This window comes from Vicia villosa, unplaced genomic scaffold (assembly GCF_029867415.1).
Source record: "Vicia villosa cultivar HV-30 ecotype Madison, WI unplaced genomic scaffold, Vvil1.0 ctg.005573F_1_1, whole genome shotgun sequence".
Classification (NCBI taxonomy): Eukaryota; Viridiplantae; Streptophyta; class Magnoliopsida; order Fabales; family Fabaceae; genus Vicia; species Vicia villosa.
The window spans coordinates 20,719-31,535 of record NW_026706647.1 but is presented as its reverse complement, the minus strand read 5'-3'; the positions used below and the strand labels follow the sequence as shown (position 1 = coordinate 31,535).

Below are 10,817 nucleotides of genomic sequence, written 5' to 3'. Positions count from 1 at the left end.
AGATCTTGGATTAGGAGGAGCTTTGTCTGGTAGAACCATGAATGCTCCTGGTAAAAAAGGAAAAATTTTGGGGTATGACACTCAACAGTGTTGATTCTGGTAAAAAAATAATAATGATAATATTTCAACCGCTGCAGATTGGTTCAGTTTTCTCTGGTGCTGAACTTAGTAGGGCGAACTACGGTTCGATCCCCCGCAATTTGTTAACGGATAAATAAAAGGAGTCGAAAACCTTACGCACCAGAACTCCTCAGTTGCGATAACGATAAAACAGGGATCATAGTCGCTAACCGGTTATCCTACTATGTGAATGTTAAGGTAAATGGCTTAATGTGATTCCGCTAGAATGAAAATGGGTAAGAATTAGGCGAAAAAGTTTAGGGAAAGCTATAGTGTCGTGACTCGGAATGGTTTGCAAACGCGGGGATTCTTCAATATTTTTACCGTATCTGTGGCTTTGAAGTTATTGCGACTTATACAATTCGGGTAATGTCGCACGCTCGCGAAAAATGAACAGAGTCGCCCCCAATATATTTATCCCATAAGGGAAAGGAATATCAGAAAACCTAACAAAGGAAGGAACAGGGTCTTGCGACCAGAGAATCTAGGTACGGAAGTCGGTTACGCGAGGGGAAGGTATTAGCACCCCTCACGCCCATCGTACTCGATGGTATCCACCTATGTTTGTTTCTATCTAAAGGGTGTGTATCTATGTCTATGTCTAAATGCGAAAGGATGCAAAACGTAGGGAAAATAAAGAATTGTACTCGCACGGGCCCTACCCCGCTGCCTACGTATCCTTTTCAGGAATCAGAGTTACCGTAGCTCGGCTCACGATTTTCTGTTTGTTTTTGTGTTTTTTAGTTGGGCGGAGTCAACGTTCGCGCTCTTGCATAAGGGATCGACCTACGATGCGTTCGAGCGGAAATAACATTGCCCTTAGGAAAAGAGAAAGATAGAGATTGGTTTGTGTCTTTTAGGGTAGATGAGTGATGAACAGTTCCCAATACCGGGCCACTCACCACTTTCTCTACTTTGCTTTAGTTTGAACCATTGTTAGGTGTTTTAAAGTGTTTTTGGTTGTGTATTTTTTAAGGGAATTTACTTCACGATTCGAATCACATAAAATGTATAATGATCGAGAAGCAGATTAGAGAATAAATCCCACTCACTTCCATCCCATTATGTAATGTTTGAGAAACAGGTTAGAGAATGAATCTCACTCATTTCTCTCCCATTAATTAATGTTTGAGAAACAGATTAGGGAATGAATCCCACTCGTTTCTCTCCCATTAAGTAGCGATCGAGAAACAGATTAGGGAATGAATCCCACTCGTTTCTATGCCACTAAGTGATTGAAAAACAGATTAGGGAATGAATCCCATTCATTTCTCTATCACTTTCTTAATGTGATTCGCATCTTCCTTTTATTAAGCATTTTAAAAGAGTTGAAAAGAAAAAGAATGCAAAAGGGAACTAATCCTAAATTCTAGTCTAAGTTGTCTATATAAGTCTAAATCCTAATGTTAACATGGGATAGATTCTAAAAGGAGCAATAAGATGGTACTAACAAGATAGGCCTAAAATGAGGCCAAAGATACAAGTAACAAAATCACACAAACATCATATAAAAATAACATGGAATTAGCACAAAAACGATTCAAGCATTAGTACTAAAATGAAGCTAAAAAAGACTACTATTTTTATGAGTTTTATTGGTGTTAAGGGAATTCTAATTCAAGTCTACATTGCACTTAAAGAACCTACATTCTAAAAAGCATAAACTAGTATTCTTATTGTTTTTATTTCTACGTCAATTTTTATCAACACAACTAGAACCCAAAATATGTCAAACTATCTACATGTTTTTATTCTTTTTATGTTGCTAAAGGAACCTTTTATTACCTAAAATTTAGAACAAAAGCTATGTCAAAAATCTGAATTTAACATGAAGTAATGGACTCAGGGGGGTGAATGGAAATAGTGGTGCAGCCAGTAAAGGCGCAGGCCCAGGCATGGAGGCCCAAACTGTTTTTGTAGAACTCACCTCTTAGCCAAAAAGAAGAGGGTATACGGGCTCAGATGGGGGCGTATGAGGATGTACATGTTGGGCCCATGGTCACTGATTCATGTCCTTGTTTTCAGACTTTGTTCAATTATTCAGATTTTTTTTCTATTCCATTTTACTTATTTCAGATTTAATAATCCACTAATAAAACCTAAGTCACCGATTAATACCAATTAAAACTTTATGGAAACAAATTAATTCAGACCTATTCATACTAATCTCACATTAATCTATAAACTTAATTCAGACATTATATTAATGTTAATATTAAATCAAATTAATTAAAAAAATGAAAGAGGGATTTAGGGTTTACATGAGAGTGGCGATTGGAGTCTTCTTCTCCTTCTTCACGAACAGCGACGGTGGTGCCTCCGATCGAAGTGTTCAGATCGCCGCTGATGAACTCCTCCAACTCAACATCGTGAACCACATAAGTGAAAGCTTCGATCTCTCCTGTTTCTCACGACCACGGCGCCGATGGCACATATCTCCCTTCCTCCGATTAGAGAACGCGGAGGTCCTTCCTCTCAACTCCGTTAAGCTCTTCGTTCGCCTCTCATCTCTTTGCTCAAACTCGTCTTTGTTCAGATTCGAATCCCCTCCGATTCAACTCCGACTCTTGCTCGAATTCACGATGAACAGAGTCGATGCGTAAAGATGAAGGTTATTCTGGATCGTTGATGATGATTGTTGAATTTGCAGAAGATTGAAGGCTGAGAATCTGAAGGTGAGTGAATGTTTTCTGAGAATTTTCTCTTCTTTTTTCTGTTATGGCGATTGTAGTGTTCTTGCTGCAATCGTGATGATGATGTTGATTGTTTGTTGTTGAAGATGCAGAGAATGTGAAGATTGAAGAGTTCTTGGTGGAGATGAATGATTGTGAGAGCAGAGAAGATTGAAGAGGTGAAGATGAAGAGTGAGAAGTGGTCGAGAGAAAGTGGTGAGAATTGAAGAGTGTATATTGAAGAATGGTGATGGAGAATGAAAGTTTTTCTGTTGAATCAATGGAGAGTGGTGATTGAAGGTTGATGAATTGTGGAAGATGATGATGAATGAGGAGGGATCGAGAGCCCTTGAAGTGTGAATGATGATGCTATATATTAGGTTCTCTCCCTTTGCTTTTTCTCTCTTTCTGTTATGAATTCAGTTTTTTTTCTGTTATATCTCTGATAGTTCTCAATCCCCTCCTTTTTCTGTCATGAGAGACTTAGAAAAATCGGTTACAAATCTGTTATGATGGTTTTTTGAAAGTTACATGGTAGTTAGAGGTTGGGATTTAGTAGTTAGTTTGGCTATAGGGAGAGGAAGTTAGTTACAAAATGGTTTGGAGGTTATATTTCTGTTATAGGTTTGTAACTGTTTTTGAAGGTTAGTTATGGTTTGATGCAGGGTAGCTGTAGATTCTGTTATGGGATTGTAAGGTAGTTAAAGGTTTTTGGTTCAGTTAGGGGTTAGTTATAACTGTTAGTTAGTTATGCTTGAAACTGAATTCTATACTAGGTTGTTAGGTAGTTAGGATGTGTAACTATTTCTGTTATCTGTTTCTTGTGAACTAGTGTGATAGTTGAAAGCTGAATTAGGGAGTTAATAGTAAATACAAGCAGTCAGTGTTAGTATGCTAATAATTGTTAGTGTAAGGTTGGATGAAATAGTTATTCTGTTAATTATAGTCATGAATCAGAGGGTGGGTTATTGGTCACAAAACTGTTAGTTACTGTTAGTTGAACATAGGATCAGGTTTACTCCTTTTTTCTTTTTTTCATGGTGAAAGCTGAACTATTTGAACATGTCTTGTGCAGGGCTGGGATGTGTTTGTGATGGTATGGATGTAGGTAGTTTGAGGTGAGTTTGATGCTGTTTTATTGAATGTGTAAGTGTTTGGCTGCAAGTTCTGAATTGATTTCTCTTTGTGTATGCTGGACTGTTGTGAATGGATTTCGGTTTTGTATTGAATGTATATCTTATGGACTGTGTAAAATGACTTTGTTTATTGGTTGTGTGCAGTATGTGAAACGGTTTGGTTTAGTGAATGTGCAGGGCTTGAATGTACTGGTTATTGATGAGATATATGTTTTATTTGTAGGTTTGAAATTGGAAGAAAGATGTAGCGCAGGCAGAGTAGAAGCAAGAAGAACAAGAATGATGGAAGCTGATGATGTTTGAAGATTTAGGAGTAACAGGCTTTAGGACATTTGTTGACTCGGATAGAATATGTAAATTATTATGGTTTCTTTGAGATGTAATTGGTGTGATGGCAATGTAGTGTTCTTGAATTTGAATTTGTAATGATAATTGGGATTGGATAGACATTTGAATTTTCCCTCCACTTGTTAAATTTAAATTTCCAAATATTTTCACTTTGTCTTTAATTGCCAACTTGGATGAACCACAATATCAGTTGAAAATCTGTCAGAAAATCGAGGTAGCCTTCAGTCGAGAATTAATTAGCATGATTTGGTCAACATAAAAGTCAACCTTACATGGTTGACTTTGTTGACAAGAAGTCAACCCTTAATCAACTGGATATTTTGAAATACTTCTTCAACAGCGTTTCACTGAGATGAATGGTAACATAAGCAAGCCCAATCAAACGAGAATCACCACATGTTAGCATCTTGATTCAAATCCCCTGAATTGACGACAGTCTTTTGTACCAAGTCTCGAATACTTAGTAGGTATAACCATAAGGAGATACGATCATCAAATTAATGCAAACACGAATACAAGTCAGCCTCAATTGCAATATCCTCGAGCATATAAATAGGACCCCTGACTTCTTAACATCCTTGATCCCATGTAAATGTTATTGATTAAATGAATGCATGAGTGTTAGATGGCCTAATGAAGGTATGCATATGAATGCAAAAGTCTAAGCCAGTTAAAAGTAAAGGGGTAGGACAAATTTGGGGTATGACAGCTGCCCCTATTTAATCATCTTAAACCTGAAGGTGAGATTGGCGTTAGCCTTTCGAACATTCGAGGTAGAAGAAGATTAAATACCAAGACCAGAAATTTGTCCTGAAAAGACGGTGCAAGTGTTATCCTTATTTTTTGTTTTTGATATCTGCTGGGGAAAGAGAAATTTTTTCTCTTTTTTTTTTTTTTCTGGTGGAAGAATTTACACTGAGTAATTGGATGAACGGTGATAGCTTGTAACGTAGCCTAGGTGCCAATACAAGGTTCTCGGAGGGAGTGATTGATGTATGAAAGTGATTGGAAGAGAAATAGGTTTGACAAAGATAAGGTAACATAGACGAATGTTTTAAGAGAGATACAAACGAGTATTGAAAGAAGATACAGACGAGTACCAAAGGAACGACACAGACGAGCATGGAAAGAAGATACAGACGAGTACCGAAGGAACGACACATGCGAGCATCAAAACACGATACAAACGAGTACCAAAGAAACGACACATACGAGCATCAAAAGGAGATACAAACGAGTATCGAAAGAATGACACGGACGAGCATCAAAAGGGAGATACAGACGAGTATCGGAAGAATGACACATACGAGCATCAAAAGGAGATACAAACGAGTATCGAAAGAATGACACATACGAGTATCAAAAGGAGATACAGACGAGTATCGAAAGAATGACACATACGAGCATCAAAAGGAGATACAGACGAGTATCGAAAGAATGACACATACGAGCATCAAAAGGAGATACAGACGAGTATCGAAAGAATGACACATACGAGCGTCAAAAGGAGATACAGACGAGTATCGAAAGAATGACACATACGAGCATCAAAAGGAGATACAGACGAGTATCGAAAGAATGACACATACGAGCATCAAAAGGAGATACAGACGAGTATCGAAAGAATGACACAGACGAGCATCAAAAGGGAGATACAGACGAGTATCGAAAGAATGACACATACGAGCGTCAAAAGGAGATACAGACGAGTATCGAAATAATGACGCATACGAGCATCAAAAGGGGATACAGACGAGTATCGAAAGAATGACACATACGAGCATCAAAAGGAGATACAGACGAGTATCGAAAGAATGACACATACGAGCATCAAAAGGAGATACAGACGAGTATCGAAAGAATGACACATACGAGCATCAAAAGGAGATACAGACGAGTATCGAAAGAATGACACATACGAGCATCAAAAGGAGATACAGACGAGTATCGAAAGAATGACACATACGAGCATCAAAAGGGAGATACAGACGAGTATCGAAAGAATGACACATACGAGCATCAAAAGAAGATACAGACGAGTATCGAAAGAATGACACAGACAAGTGTTTGAGAAGCTTGGTAGATGGACTTACTGGGGATTGGAATTCAGTCTTGAAAATGGTGTGCCTGGACGAGAGGAGGCGAAGGATATGCAACACGGGGGTTGGATCTGAAAAAAATTTCCCGTACGAGGGAAGGAATCACGGAGGCTAGGGACGACTAGGCTCGGCAATAAGATGACAGTAACCACGGGGGGTTACGGGGATATTGATGCTTACGAAGCATAAGAATTACATTAATCCCTCAGGCCAAAGGCGGGGTGTAACTCTTCAAGAGTGGCAATCGTTTGAATCGCCACACACCAAGTATGATTATTCAAACGATTGAAAATGAGATGGGTTGGATGCCCATCCTCATTCGCACTCTAATCTTCGCGCGGCACACGGGAAATAACCTCGGAGACAACGATTCTGACGAAGAAAGACATTGCACCCGATCCATATTGGGGAGACATCTTTTGGGGTTAAGGACACCAGGTATTGGCACCATGGCTGGAGGAGATTTGTAATGGGGTAGCAGATATCAAGTGAAGTTTATACAGATGACAACTTCTGTGGGGATGCACCATTAGCTTGATTTAGCATCGATTTGTATTATCTGGCTTATGCTTTGTATGCATGTTTGAATTTTTCTATAGCGTAATGATCCGCTTTGACGGATATGCTACGCTTTTGAGGATGCAATGTTATATGCAGTGAATACTATATGCAGAGTGCCAAATAAAGGCATTAGAGTGATAAACACCAGGGAGAATCCCCTTAGTGTTAAGAATCATGTGGAGGTGCCAATAGATATTGGACTTTGATTTGTAAGATGCACTTTTCTTTGACTTGAAGAATGATTTCTGACTTCTCACCATGTGCCACTGCTTGGAGGATTTTCAGCTTGAGGAGATTCCCTTGATTCACCATGTTAGGGATGAGAAATCCAGGTAATGAGCCTTGGTTAGGGAAGTAGGACAACTCCTAGGAGAGATAAACTCCTATTCTTGAGGAATGGAACAAACTTTCGGGAGAAATAAACTCCATACTTGGGGAGAGACCAAGGTTCTAGGAGAAATAAACTCCTATGATTAGGGAGAGGACACTAAAACTTAGAAGATCGTGCCCCAAGTTTCATGACCCATAAAGGAAATTTCCCCACCGGATCTACGGAGAGATTTGTCAAATCTCGACGTAACTGCCCTAGATTGGTTGAATTTGAGAGAGATTCCTTGACATGATTGCCCCAGATTGATCAAAGCTTGAAGAGATTTATCGACATGATTGCCCCAGATATACTGAATTTGAAGTCGCACAAACATGGAAACAACTTTACCACGCTCAACGGAGTCTTCAAACTCTTCCCATTGGAGTAATCAAAGAATGCATCAACTGTTCATGCCCACGGATTTCTTTGGATAACTTGTCCCTTGATGGTCAACATTTGAAATGATTAGCTTTTACTCCTCGGAGTTCTCAAGTTTCTTGTACTTTGACATGATCAAGTTACTCACTGATTCTCATCCTTGAAAATTTCCTTGATGTTAAGCACATATTTTGTATGCAAAAGAATGTTAATTCTAAGGATGATAATTCTAATGCAAAGCCTATGTTAGCCTTGAAGTTAAAGAAACCCTTTTTTATTGAAATGAGGTTGCGCCCTCTCGTGACTGGGTCACTAGTTGACACAACCTCGAATTTTTCGCACATGAAAGATAAAGAAGGCATACGATACCAACATAGATATGAGTCTTGCTTCATTGGGAGTCAGTTAAACGCTATCTCATCGGAGTGCGCTTTCAAAATAAACCCTACTTCAATTAGGACTTTTAAGGGTTGTAATTTGGCCGGGTTCACGGTTTTTAGAAAACAAAGGTTTTTTAGGCTCAAAATTATTTGTACCCACCCCCTTCGTGATGTTCTTCATTCCTATGTTTAGTTAACTCGACACGAGTGTTCATTCCTCACAAGGAATTTGAAATGGTTGAGGAATCAATGAGGTTCTTTGGACATGGCGGTCGCTCACCTTTTATTCTTCTGATTCATCGTCACACGACTTTGTTCTTGCTTGGCAATTTCATCATCTTTTTTCTTTTGCCATTTTCTTTTCATCTTTTATTTTCATCATTTTTCGCCATCTTTTTTGATATATTTTTTTAACAAGTCGTGTGACCTTGCATTATCTTTGATTCGTTGGAGGTGATTGCAACCGCCTCACTCCTTTGATTTGATGAAGGATTACCATTGTGGTATCATCATCTCTTGATATCTTGATGGAATAAGGATAATCATTGCGGTTTTGACATTCCTCAACCTTTTGGAGGATAACCATTGTTGTACCCTTAGATGCATACCCTTTTGGTGAGTTTTGAACACTCGATCAAGTTAAATGAACACTACCCTGCCCCAAGGTCAAAATAAGGGTTTTTGTGATTAGAAAAGAAACTCCTACTTCAAGGCCCAAAGGGGTTAACAAGGGTCTATCTCCCTTATATCTCCGGTGTTTGGGGATTTAAAACAATTCCTGTACATCCTCAGTAGGGTTTTTTTATTCAAAAACACATGATTAGAGATTTTTGCGTTTTTATTTTTCATCATTCTCCCTCAGCTTTTTGCCTATGCAAGCAATTAGTAAAGTTGGTATCGTAATGCCAAAAACATTTTATGAGTGAAAACGAATGGATTACTTCAAGACGAACATAAACAATGTATTATGATTTTCATTCAGAAATTAACAAGTTTTTACATGATATAAATGCTTAAACAAACAATGAAATGTTACGAATGAGAATGCAATGAAGAACTGAATGGCTTCCATTGTTGAGGAGACTTGACTCCGTCTGGACTTGTTGCTCTTGAATACTTTCTTCAGTTTTGATACCCTTTCGAGACATGAACCTCTTGGAGTGAACGACACAGAATCCTCGGTTGAATGGCTTTGTGCTCCAGCATGGTAGTTACTTAGCCTTGTTGTAACACCCCGAATTTAATTAAATTACTTAATTAAATTATTGAAGGATTTAAATATTTGATTTAGTCGAATTTGGATTGTCGGTGTTATTTAAGGGCGTATTTGGAATTATATAAATTGAAGTCGGATAGTCGGAAAATAATATTAAGAATAATATTATTTATAAGTTGGAATTATTATATTGAAGAAATTATTATTATAAGTGATATAATTGATTATTTGAGTTATATCTCTTATTGGGCCTAAATTAGTTTGTGAAGGATAATAAAAAGGAAGTGAAAGACTAAGCCCAATTAGAATGATAAAATTAGGGTTTTAGAGGTGAGAAAGAGTAGTTGTCATTTTTGGAGAAAATAAGAATAGAAGAGAAAGAGGCAAGTTTTGGAGAAGATGAACAAAGCTTGAAGATTTCCATCCATGGTGCCCAATCGGAAGTGTGAATCGGAGACCCATTGAGTTGCTTCAATTGATAAGGTAAGGGTGGGGTTCTCTTCCTATAATGGGGCTCATGAAACCTTGTATGTTGGGGATTAAGGGATTAGTTTATTTCATTTGCTGTGTTAAAATGGTGCTGGATATGATGAAATTGTTATGTTCATGTTGCTGTTAATTGAAATTGAGAAGTGTTGTTTGCTGCTGTGCGTTAAAAATAGAAACTAAGTTTGAAAAGAAAATGATGTGATGTTGTGCTGTGCTTATGGAAAATGAAAAGAAAAATAAGGAGAACATAATTCGGAATGGACAGCAAGTGGGCCTGGGACTGTCGGCATGTATACTTAAGCTTCATATTTTCATTTCCATTTTTATGCTTTTGCCGTGAATTTGTTTTTCTTTTGTTTCATGTTGGCTAATTGTTACTTAATACATAAATATATAATGAAATTAATAAACCAGCCATGATGTATTTATCTTCATGATATTAATGAATGTTGGGACGGTAGAAGCGACGATCGACACCCACTAGCTATGCACTTGCCATCTCTTTTCCTAGCTGTATGATGTTTAATTCATGTTCATTCTATTATATAATATGTAATGTGATAACATAATGGAATGAGACCAAATTTTAAAAGTATGAATAATAATTAGAAACACTTTAGTAAAGTGTATAACAGTAGTATATATAGAAATAATAAAATTCAAAACAATCTCGTTTAACCGAAATAGTCGGATTAAGTGGTATAATTAGTTGTCCGGAATTTGATGAAAATTTACGTGGTTGCTAAATTTAATTAGTACATTAACATGGTGGTGTTATTTTGTTGAAATTGTGATATTTTACGAATCGACTGAAATTGTGCTTGGTTTAAATATTCTTTATAAATAAATTATAATAATTTAATAGAATTGTCAATAGAGTTGTTAGAGTTGTCAATAGAGTTGTTAGAGTCGACAATAAGTTGTCAGAGTTGTTTTGAATTATTAAGAGTCATATTTTTCATTTGTTTTGAGTAATTCTGACATGTTTAGAGTTGTCAGTGTATAACGTCGGTGTTTGTTTTTTTTCATTGGAACCTTAACAATTCGT

At 37.4% G+C, this 10,817-nt stretch overlaps 1 long non-coding RNA gene across 1 annotated transcript; it reads left to right on the top strand.

Annotated features, from left to right (window-relative positions):
• Positions 1 to 3,415: 3,415 nt before the first annotated feature.
• LOC131642669 (uncharacterized) lies at positions 3,416 to 4,428 on the top strand. Its single transcript, XR_009295964.1, has 2 exons — positions 3,416 to 3,910; positions 4,152 to 4,428. It is a non-coding gene; the product is annotated as an uncharacterized LOC131642669 (long non-coding RNA).
• The last annotated feature ends 6,389 nt before the right edge of the window (positions 4,429 to 10,817 follow it).